Source organism: Camelus bactrianus, chromosome 35, assembly GCF_048773025.1.
Source record: "Camelus bactrianus isolate YW-2024 breed Bactrian camel chromosome 35, ASM4877302v1, whole genome shotgun sequence".
In the NCBI taxonomy this organism is placed as follows: domain Eukaryota; kingdom Metazoa; phylum Chordata; class Mammalia; order Artiodactyla; family Camelidae; genus Camelus; species Camelus bactrianus.
In genome coordinates, this window is record NC_133573.1 from 16,974,884 (window position 1) to 16,987,163 (window position 12,280).

Here is a 12,280-nt window from a genome sequence, read left to right on the forward strand (position 1 = left end):
AGCACTCTGTATTCGTTATTTATGTGTATATATTTCTATAGCTCCTTTTGGACATTGACCTACTGTATGAGAATGCAGAATTTGTTTTATTATCCACATCTCTCCAGCATCTATCAGAGCTCTGCTCAGAATAGATCCTCAATAAATATCCATAGTAGGCTTAAATAGCAAATTGCTACCGCAGTGAGAACAGTCTTAATACTGAGGAAAGATCTGCAGAATGTTGGATTGGTCCCCACCCACACACAACCAGTACACAAACACGTAATTTTTTCAATGCATTTTCTTTTCTTGGACATCATTATTATCAGAGTCTGTTTAGAACAAAACCACCAAAACAACGTAAGTTGTTTTAAAGGTCATAGTCAGATATTCTCCATAAACATAAGCCTCTCTGGAGTGATTTTTAGAAAACACTGTAAAGCAAATTAGATGTTTTGTTCCTCTGAGGCCAAGTCTGTTTTTTTTTTTTTTTCTTTCCTTTTTGTGTGCAAATAAAACAATATTGATTTTTCTTCTTCTTTCACTGAGAAAAAAATTCTTTAAAATACACTGGGCAAACTGCTTATGTGCTGCAGAAAGCCAGATGTTTAAGGACACTGAAATAGAAAAATGAGAATTTTATCTCATAACTTAAAGATGTCTGAAGGGAAAACTGATGAACGCTGTGATTTGGGAACTGGAAGCTAGTTATAGCACGCTTAATATCAGGAAAGCCTCCAGTACCCACTTCACTGCTGCATTAATATTATTGGCATAAATGTCTTTTCCCGCTAGATTGTTGCCCTCAAAGCCGCACTTCACTCCTATGTATTAAAACTATTGGTATAAATATCTTTTTTCACTAGATTATAAATTCCTTGAGGGTTCTATTCCCTAAAGTTATCAGAACTTATAAATGTGTTTTTCCTCACTAGATTCTAGGTTCCTGGGGGAGCAGGAACTGTCCTTTATTTATATCTCACCAGCGCTTACCGTAGATCTTTGCACACAGCATTCACTCGAAGAGTGTGAAATTCACCTTGCCCCTTGGCTACCACTCTGTTCGACTTCCGTTCTCTGCTAAAGGACACTACAACCTCTCCTTGATTTAGAATCTTGTGTCACTTGCATTGGAGGTTCAGAAGCTGTAGCAAAGACTCCAAGGAACAGTAGTTTAAAGAGTCCAGGTGTAAGCTTCCCCAGACCCTCTTCTTGGGTGGGGCCTACCTGGGCAGGTGACTCTGGGATACTGGGTATGGTTGGGTAGGATCCCCCTTTCTCCTAATGCCTGTTGTACCACTCTGTGGGGTCCCAGGCACACTGTGGTCTCTGCCCACTTTGCTAGTGTCTGTCCAACTGCACAGCTGTTGCCAGCAGTCCCACAGCTGCTCCGTGATGGGAGAGATCCATGCTCCTTTTTCCTCTCGCCCTACTCTTCCTAGGGAGTCCCGAGATGCATCATGCTCCAAGATGGATTGCTGCCCCGCATCCACATTCCAGTAAGAGCACGCTTCCTGGAAGCTAAACATGTCACTTCTTGAACATCATTACCCAGAACTTAGTCACACAGGCACGCCTAGCTGTGATGGACACTGGAAGAGCTCTCTAGTCTCAGTGGTGAGTTGCAACTCAAGGGTTCAATTACTACAAGAGGAGAACAGATTTAGGGGCTGACTACAAGTCTCCATTACAAACCAGAATGTCACCTTTCACTTTGTCACTTAACATTTCTGGTTCTGCAATCATGATTACCACCATCCTTCTCCTATGTTCCTAATAACCAGAAGTACATCATCTGTTGTCTGAATTTCTGCAGCAACATCTGTGAAGAATGACAGCTTTGTTTCTTTCTTGCTCATCCATATACTTTCCCCCTCACCCTGTATTTCACTATCCAGGACCTCCAGAATAAAGCTGAATTGAAAACATAATAGTGGGGTGGGGGTGGTGATAAATTAGGAGTTTGGAATTACCATATACACAGTACTATATATAAAGGAGATGAACAACGAGGACCCACTGTATAACACAGGGAACTATATTCAATATCTTGTAATAATCTATACTGAGAAAGAATATATATATGTTTTATATATATGTATATATAACCGAACCACTTTGCTGTACACTTGAAATGAACACGACATTGTAAATCAACTATACTTCAATTTGAAAAAAAAAATACCTTTGGGACCTCCAGTATCCCCTTTCTAATTCCTCTGCATTTTCTTCAGATGCTTAGACTCAATATTCTCTGGCTCTGGCCTCTCTATTAAACAAACTCTTGCTTTCCATCATTAGGATGTAAATTTAAGACATTCTGTCTCTTATCAGCATAATAGTGTTTTTGTTGTTGTTTGTTTCATTCATTCAAGTATTCTCTACTTTATTTTACAAAAGATTTTATAAGATTTATAAGGACCACACATTAAACTGGAAGAGAAACATATAGCAATTAACCTCTCAGAACATAGAGCCAGTATAGAGAATCAGCACTAAGGTGTGTCAACATGTAAATTTATGCAGGTCATATGCTACAGTATCATTAAATTTGACCTGTACATTTTTCTGATGTTCTTTATAATCAGTTTTGTATTGACTATAAGAAACAATCATATCAGTTCTTCACAGAAAATAAAGATTTCCTAGCACGAGGATTTGGAACAACAACAAAAATACTTCACAGAGGTTATGTAGATGATACTATCCACACTGTGAAATAAATGCAGAAGCAGATTGCCTGGGATGGTTTGTTGTTTCCCTTCAAGGTAAGCAGAGGGTATTTATTCCAAAGCAAAACTCACTGAACACATGTTTTCTAGTTACCCAAACATTTTGGACGAAGTAACCTGTTACTGATGCTCCTCCCTGGTCCCCGGAGGGCGGGGCATTCACACTTGTTTGGAGTTATGATCTTAACTTTCTTCATATAAATTTGTCATTCTCTCAGCTAGGATTTTTTTTTTAATATGAGTTATGCAGTGGACATTTCAGTTGTGATTAATTTCTGGCCAAAGCCTGCTTCCTGTGACTGATTAAAGATGCATATAAAAGATCCATCACTCTCCCCATTAGAAGGCGGCTTCACGTCCCCTTCCTTTGAGTCTGGGCTCGTCTTGGGTCTGCCTGAATAACAGAATGCTGTTCTCCAGCAAGTGGTGCTGGACCACTGGACCAGTTCTGGGTCTTTCATGAGGACAGCTTCTCCTCCTTCCTCTGGGGACTTCCTTCCTCCCTGAACCCAGCTACACTGGAGAAGCCAAGATCAGACAGAAAGTCCATGCCCAGGAAAGCCAGGTGAGGGCCCCAGTTCAGCTTCTGGGTGACAGCCAGCATCAAACACCAGCCACCTGTGAGTCACTGTGGATGCTCTAACCCAGCTGAGTCCCCAGGTGGTACAGCCTCAGCCGAGACTTCATGAAGCAAAGAAACCACCCAGCTGAGCCCAGTCAACTCAGGCTGGTGGGGGAGTAAAATGACTGTTGTTTTGAGCCCCTAAGTTTTGGGGTGGTTTCTTAACTCAGTAACATATAATAAAAATACTTCCCAACCACATTTCAATCCACTACATACAGTCCTGCTTTGGCCACTAACTCTTTCCCAAATCTGTTCTGGTCAAAGTCATAATGTCGCAAATCACTGGGAAACATGATAGACACCATTCTCGCCTTACTGAAACCCTTGCTGTATTTGATTACTGACCACTCCCTCTTAAAAAAAAATATATATATATGTATATATGTAATAGTTAATATTTTTACATGGTTCACAAACAGAAAGTTTAGAATTGTCACCAACGATAAGTCTCCTGTTTTGTTCCACACCTGGCCAATTCCACTCCCATCTCTGTCCCCAGTGGGTAAAACACATCCTTATTTTGTTAGACAGCAGTCTGGAATTTCTGTATATTCACACAAGTATACATTAGGTTTCTTCTCTTCCCACTTTTTAAACAAAACATTCATCTTATACACATGAGTTCACCCCTTTGCTATTTCCCACATTAGCAATACATCTTGGGGACTTTTATACATAGGGAGCTTCATTTTAAAATCATATTCTTTAAAAAAAAAAAAAAACTTCTACCATATGGCTAGCTCTAGATTAAGATGCTGTGTGTCCCACAAAAGAATTTCCTGACCACTCACAAAAAGGTAAGAGATTTTAGAATATAGGTAGCTCTTTCCTCTCTAGATTCACAAGTGGCCCCCAAAACACCGTTTCTCACTGAAGCCTGACCTTCCAAGGAGAAAAAATAACCCACAAGTAGACCATAATGGATTCTTCCTATTTCATCTTGTAGTGCAAAGCTTTTTTTTTTTTTTTATTGTAACATAAGTGCCTGATATTAAGCTTTTGGTTGCTGAAGCATCTATTTCAAAGACATCTATCTCAAATAAACATATTGCCACATACACAACTGGATAGAGTCAGGCCCTCCTCCATAAAGCCCCACTTTTCCAAAGTCCTGAGTGACCCTGCTTTTCCCTTTCTGTGCTTTAATTCCTGGCTCTTACACATTTTAAATTCACCAATAAAAAGTTCAAGAAACCCTAGATAGCCCATCCTCAACCCCAGAAAAGCAGAACCTCAAGTTCGTGCTGTCTGCCTATGACCTTGTTGTGTGCCCATGGGGCGTGTCCAGGTACTCTCCAGGACCCTGGAGTCATAAACCTTGATTTTCCAAAGTTCCCTGATGGTAGTTGCTGAGGTGTGCCTTATAATCCTAACAAGAATCACAAGGGCTGGACCAGCCATGACATCACAAGACTGGCTCCAGTCTGTGAAGTGTCGGCAGGGCCCCTAGAGGTAGTCTGGGCCCAGGTGAGCGCCGCAGGCATTTCTAGCCAATAGCACCCCTAGTGATAGCTGAGACACAAACCATACCTCCGCCAAAAAAAAAAAAAAAAAAATTCCATTTCATATTGAAAGCAGATTCACGCTTGTGCTTGAAGAGACACAGAGACAAAAATAGAGGAAAGACTGGAAATTGAAACACACAAATCACCTCCACATGTGACAAGTGCAAGGGTCTTCTCTTTTGTCTCATAATAGTATATTCAAGTAACGCTGAAATGAACAGTTCCCTGAATTATATCACAGGCAGTATTCCTCTATGGTGAGAGGAAGGAAGGTCTTGTTCAATAAATCCTGTTAGAATAATTTGAGATTCATGCAGGTAAAAGAAAAATTAGATTCTTACCCAACCTTACACCATAAGTCAAAATGTCAAATAAGTTATATGAGCCACAGAAGAATAAGAAAATAAAAGAAAGTGTACTTAAGATTTTGAGGTGTCTAAGTCTTTAAAGCAAAACATATAATCAAAGGGAAAAATTGGCAGATTTTGTACATAAAAATTTGTCTCCTATAAGACAAAAGCCATCACAAACAAGCTAAATATACGCATGTTATGGAAAGGAACATATGTACAAATAATACACATAAATAATATACATTTGCATTTCCAATTTAATAAAAATGACTAATAGCTCAACAGCACTGTAGGCAAGCCATATGAAAGGACCACTCACAGAAAAACACAAATAACCAACAAATACCTGAAAACATGTTCAATGTAATTAATCAGGTAAACATAAATGGGAAAAAAGTAAAAGATTTACAGACAAAGATTTTACAAAAGTAAGACTGCGAGTAAACAGGTGCTTCCATGCCTTGCTGCTGGGATTAAACTGAGTTACAGCTCTTTGGGGACACAATTTAGTAGTATCTACCAGAATTTAAAGTGAGTGTTCTCTTTAACCTAACAAGTTTACACCTAGAAGTCTCTCTTGCACGTATACATCTGTACAAAGGCACAAAGGCGCTGTTACTTCACTTCTCGGAGACTGATCCTTCATTATTGAAATATTTATTATAATATGAATAACTCATGTGGTTGTTATTTTTAAATGAGATAAATTAACACATGGCCTGGTACACAATAAATTCCAATGTGTTACATATTGATATTACTGTGATCATCATTACCATCTGTTATTTTTGACTACCTACGATTATAAATTGCAAACAAAAATGTCCATCAGTGGAGAAAGACATATTAAGAAATAGCATGCACCTATTATGTGGGTACACACATGAATCACCAAGACATGTGAGCAAAATCATACAAAATGTATAGACTATTTCCATTTATGGAACGATTTGTGTGTGTGTGTGTGTGTGTGTGTGTGTGTGTGTGTGTGTGTGTAAAGGGGAAGAGAAAGAATAAATGTGTGTTTATAAGGATCTAAGGATCTAAAAAGATACCAAACTCTTATTAATGCCTGACGTTATCGGAACAAAGGGGAAGAGTAAAGAGAAAGCTAAGACTTTTTTATCTTAGGTCATTCTGTGTTGTTTGAATTCTGACCTTTCTGAAACAGCCAACGGAAGCTGCCATGTTCTCTCTAAAACCAGTAAACTTGATTCATCTGAAACCGGAACAGCTGGGCCATATGACTTCGGTCAACTCTAACCAATTAGGTCATCTGGGCTTTTCAGATTAGAAATGAGAGAAGATAATTTATAATCTAGATTTTGCACACCATTTAGGAAGTCAGAGATTTATATCTAATTTTTTAAAATGGGGACTTAAGATGAGCTTAAGGTTTTTGGGCAACCCTCTTATTGCAAATAATGGCTGATTGATGAGGCATTTCTGAACAAAATTATTTCATCATATTCTGATTAAGGAACTCTTCATTTGAGGAACCTATAAAATTTTCATATTCTTCCATTAACACTGTACATACAAATTATTAATATTATCCTAATGCAGAATTCTCTAAAAATGTCTTCTGTTGTGAAGACAGTGGTCACATCCCCTCAGTGAATCAGAGCCCCACCCTCCTTCCCTGCCAGGTGGCCAGGCTGGAAAATAAATCATTACAGCTTCTGCTTTATTTGAAATATTCACGATCAAAAGACCCAGCCATCAAGATACCACACATACTCTAAAAGAGATCAATGTCTAGGTAGCTCCTTCCTACTGTCCTACTATTAAATGAAATGACAGCCCCCTACTTCTAATTCAAGATAAGAAAAATAACTACATATAAACAATCTTCCAAATCAGAAAAAAATGGAAAAAATATAGGAAAAGAAAATTTTACCCAAGACAATTCTGGGACAGTGACATTAAACTCTATCCCAGAAATAAGTGGGTTTGGTACGACTTCAGAAATTTCACCCAGTACAACATAGTTATTATAAAACCATTGAGAGCAAACTGTCAGCAATACCAACTAACATTTATTGAGCATTTATATTTGCCAAGCTCTGTGCTAGTTATAGATGTTACCTCATTTGCAATTCAGACAACTTCCTACCCCAGTTTATGGATGAGGACTCAGAAGCTTAAGAAAATTAAGTAGTTTTCCCTAAATCTAGACCGGTTTCCTTCCCAGGCTCCAGTTCTTAACCATTACACGTGTCATCATTCCACCACTGAATGTGACTGATGAGAGAATTTAAAAATACCTGTCATCAGAATCTAATAGTAATACTCAAAGGCACTGTTTATAATTTTGTTAGTATTTATCAAGAAATAAATCTATGTACACTTTCCTCCTAAAAAAACATTTATAGCTTTAATCCATTTCATTCGCTAGAAGACTAGAATTAGTACTAAAACAACCCAGCCTTAATTCCACCAAAGCTTAAAATAAATGTTGTAACAACTTCTTTTCTCCTTCCTAATGCTTACTCAACAAAACACATTTAAAAATGAGCACATCCAGTGAATGTTTCCAAAGTATCTATACAACTAAAGTTAATTCATAGGGAATATTTAAAAACATTTTTTTCCAAAACTATCTGAATGCATTTACAGAAAGCAGGTAATTCCATAAGCACATCATTAGTAATTTTTCAGGGCCAAAAACTTCTTAACTATGAATATGTACAACCTGTAAAGTAACCAGCATTTTTGCAAAACTGTTTTTAAAGGCCTGTTTTTTTTTTTGCTAGCTCTGCTCGTATCTGACTTTGCTACCTAGCACATAGTTAGATCATACCACCTATCACATGCAGTATTTGCAGAAGTATTTCTTTGCAAAAAGAAATTATCCTCAAGTTCTGAACTTTCTGGAATTTTAGTTTTCCTTAAAAAACTTACACATTTTTAATGCTACAAAATCAGTGTCTATATAAATTATCTCATATATGTTGCTTTTGGAGCTGAAACAAAAAAGCAATACCAGATTTTAGAGCAAATGCTTATGCATACAAGACACAAATAAAGCAGTAGCTTTGAAAAAAATTATTTGATGCTCAAAAATCAACATTCTTCCAGCTGAAAACTGGTTGAGTCATTTTTTTCTTCTTGAGTACATTTAATGTAAATTAATCTTTCGATTTCCTCAGTTCTTAAGATTAATTTCTGTCATAAAAGTTTTAATAAAATTCAAAGTATACCCAATAAAACTAGCTTCTGGACATATTAATTTAGCCACAAACCTATTTTAGCCAACTGATGATTAAATTATAAATCACTCAGGCAAATTATAATTATTTTCTGCTGTGTGTATTTCTCAAAAACAGGAGCACACATGTTTTTCACCATCTTTAATATATTCCTTTCCAAGATGCGTGCGCATGTGTGTGTCTGGCTTATTTACAAAAAAAAAAAAAAAAAAAAAAAAAAAAAAAGAAAAGACTAGCTCTGTTCAATTAACAACGCTACTAAACTTTTACCATGGTTTCTAACTGTAATGATGTCTATTTATTTCATATCATTAAATTCAGTACAACCAAAAAAACTATTACTCTGGATTTTACCTCTGTTCTCTGTCTTACGCTCTATACTACTTGAGGGAATAGACAGATAACTGCATGGCTAGAAAATATGCTTTAAAAAAACATACAAAATGTCTTCCTACTTCACACTATGCAAATATCAAGGTTTTTTGTTTGCATAAACTTAAAACTATGGTGTCCACTTTGGCTAGAAACAATAGAATAACATAGCAATGCTGACTTTTTCAGTTATATTAAGTAAATGGCATAGGGCATTTATAAATCATCTCCATCCACCCCTTGGGATTTCTCTATTGCAGTGTTTCTCAAAAGGGAGCTGGACTAAACTGCTTCATACTGCCCAGCAGCTTGCTAAAAATGCAGATTTCTTAACCCCACAGCCACTGATGCAAAATCTCTAAGGTAGGGAGTCTGGGGTCTATGATCACTCTTCTGAAAGCTGTGGTCTGAAACCCATTTGGTACAGTCCTCATCTTAAAAGCAAAACAAAAACAAAAACAAAAACAAAAACAAAAACAAAAACAAAAACAAAAACCCACAAAGTGTTAAGTAGATTTAAGAATAATTTTAGGTCCCTCCGCGGACGCGTTTCTCTCGGCCTCATCCCTCCGCCGCCACCGAGCCGGTTTCCTCTTTCCGGCGCTCAGGGTGCGAGAGGCGGGTCGGGCCTGAGAACCCCGAAAACGACCGTCCTCCAACCCGGGCAGCGTGGGCACCATGATCTACGGGGGGCTGAATACGGAGAAGGTAGTTGCTCTGCTTCAGAAATTGAATTCTGACCCCCAGTTCGTCCTGGCTCGGAATGTCGGCACCACCCACGCCCTGCTGGGCATCTGCCTGAAGAGGGCCACGGCCCAGGGTGCTCAGCATGTGATGCACGCTGTGCATCAGGAAGGCAAGCCAGTCACCAGCCAGAATAGCTCAGGGAGATGCTGGGTCTTTTCTTTGTCTGAATGTTATGAGACGTCCTTTCATGAGAAAATTAAATATTTGAGGAATTTGAGTTTAGTCAGTCTTACCTCTTTTTCTGGGGCAAGGTTGAACACTGTTACTTCTTCTTAAACGCCTTTGTGGACACAGCCCAGAAAAAGGAGCCTGAGGATGGTAGGCTGGTGCAGTATTTGCTTACAAATCCTGCAAATGATGGTGGCCAATGGGATATGCTTGTCAATATTGTTGAAAAATATGGTGGTGTCCCTAAGAAATGCTTCCCTGAATCTTACACAACAGAGGCAACCAGAAGGATGAATGATAATCTGAATCACAAGATAAGAGAATTCTGTATATGACTACAGAACCTGGTACACAGTGGAGCAACCAAAGGAGAGATCTCAGCCACACAGGACGTCATGATGGAGGAGATATTCAGAGTGGTGTGCATCTGTTTGGGTAGTCCACCAGAGACGTTCACCTGGCAGTATCGAGACAAGGATAAAAACTATCAGAAGATGGGCCCCCTAACACCCTTGCAGTTTTACAGGGAACATGTCAAGCCACTCTTCAACATGGAAGATAAGATTTGTTAAGTGAATGACCCTCGGCCCAGCACAAGTACAACAAACTTTACACAGTGGACTACTTAAGCAATATGGTTGGAGGGAGAAAAACTCTATATAACAACCAACCCATTGACTTCTTGAAAATGATGGTTGCTGCCTCCATCAAAGATGGAGAGGCTGTGTGGTTTGGCTGTGATGTTGGAAAACACTTCAATAGCAAGCTGGGCCTCAGTGACATGAATGCCTATGACCATGAGTTAGTGTTTGGTGTCTCCATGAAGAACATGAATAAAGCTGAGAGGTTGACTTTTGGTGAGTCACTCATGACCCACGCCATGACCTTCACTGCTGTCTCAGAGAAGGATGATCAGGCTGGTAGTTTCCTGAAATGGAGAGTAGAAAATTCATGGGGTGAAGACCATGGCCATAAAGGTTACCTGTGCATGACAGAGGAGTGGTTCTGTGACTATGTTTACGAGGTGGTGGTGGACAAGCAGCATGTCCCTGGAGAGGTGCTGGCCATGCTAGAGCAGGAGCCCATCATCCTGCCAGCCTGGGACCCCATGGGTGCTTTGGCTGAGTGACTCTGCCCCCAGCCTTTCCTCCTCCCGTGGGACCTGAAGTAGCTACAAAGGACAGATCCAGGCCTGAAGCCAAAGTTACCCAGGTGACTGTGTGTTCCCACACAGTCAGACCCCTGGATTTCTCTTCCAGGAACCCCTTTGGGGAAGTGTGCTTTATGCTGAAACAAAATATTCTTAAAGGAAAAAGGGAAAGATCAGGTCATACTATCTACTCTCCTCATCTCCAGCAGCTCAGGATCTCTTAGCATTTTAATCAGACGTAACTGTCTTAATTCTGTCAAAAAGGTTTGGTTCTGTGTCTGTTTTTATGTGGCAGGAGAGGATGAGCAATCGAGGTGTGTGGAGAGAAAATGCCCTAGTGCTCCTTGGTCCTAGAGTAGAGTGGGGGGAGGGTGCCTTAATATTCGAGCTCTCAGAACTGCATGCTGCCTGACAGTATCACTGTCCCGCCTAGATGGCAGTCACTGAATTCAGTTTTTTCAAGGTAATTTTATGTGCCTCTAATAGCCCAGGAATGGGAGGTTGATCAACACTGACATGATTCCTTCCTGTTGTTCTGAACTGTGGGGGAACACAGCTCTACCTGAGTCAGAATTAGGCAGAGGCTTAGAGGAAGTGGGTGAGAGAACAGCCCAAACCTTATCATGATCTGAATTATAATCATTAGGGGGAACTCTCGCCAAATGGTTTAAGTTCTGCCTCTGGAATTGGGAGTTGGGTGGGCATGAAAAGGGGATATCTGTTCTTTCTGACAACTAGATGGTACTGAGAAGCTTTTGAATAAAACACTTTGCTAAATGAAAAAAAAAGTAATTTTAATTTTCAAATTAAACGCACTGCATTTTAAAATACTGGGGCAAGGCAGTATCATAAGTAGGAAATAAAATGTATTTTGGGAGCACCCTCAATCCTGCATTATGTACCATTTCAGTGGAGCAGAATGACATGGTGAGAACGTACAATTAGGTAGACCAGGATGCTGTAGTTAAACATTTTTAAAGCAGAATCAAAGTATATTAATAATCACAGAGTTTTACAGTCTAGGGGCATAAAAGTCAACAGGCTAACAATATGCCTGGAAATTGTGTGTATAAAAATAATTTAGTACTTTTTAAGCCCTTAAAAAGACATCAATCTTCATGTATCAGAACAAGACATATTAATCATGTGGGAAAAAAAAAAATCCTGGTGCCTCATTTCAAAGCCAAACTCCAATGAATTAAGACCAAAAGGCCTATGTGTTATTCTGAAACCAAAATATTAAAAAACAAAACTCCTAAAACACCAGTAAATGGAACAAATCAATATTCCTACAGGAGAGAGCATAAATTAAATCTAATCATAAGGAAACTTCAAACAAACCTAAATTGAGAGACTTTCCACAAAATAGCTGTTCTTGACTGTTGAAAATGTTAAAATCATGAGACAAACAAAAAAATCAAGCAATCACTCCAG

General features: G+C 39.0%; 1 pseudogene; it reads left to right on the forward strand.

Moving 5' to 3' along the window:
• Positions 1 to 9,085: 9,085 nt before the first annotated feature.
• On the forward strand, positions 9,086 to 11,116 carry LOC105078398 (bleomycin hydrolase pseudogene; annotated as a pseudogene).
• Positions 11,117 to 12,280: the final 1,164 nt, after the last annotated feature.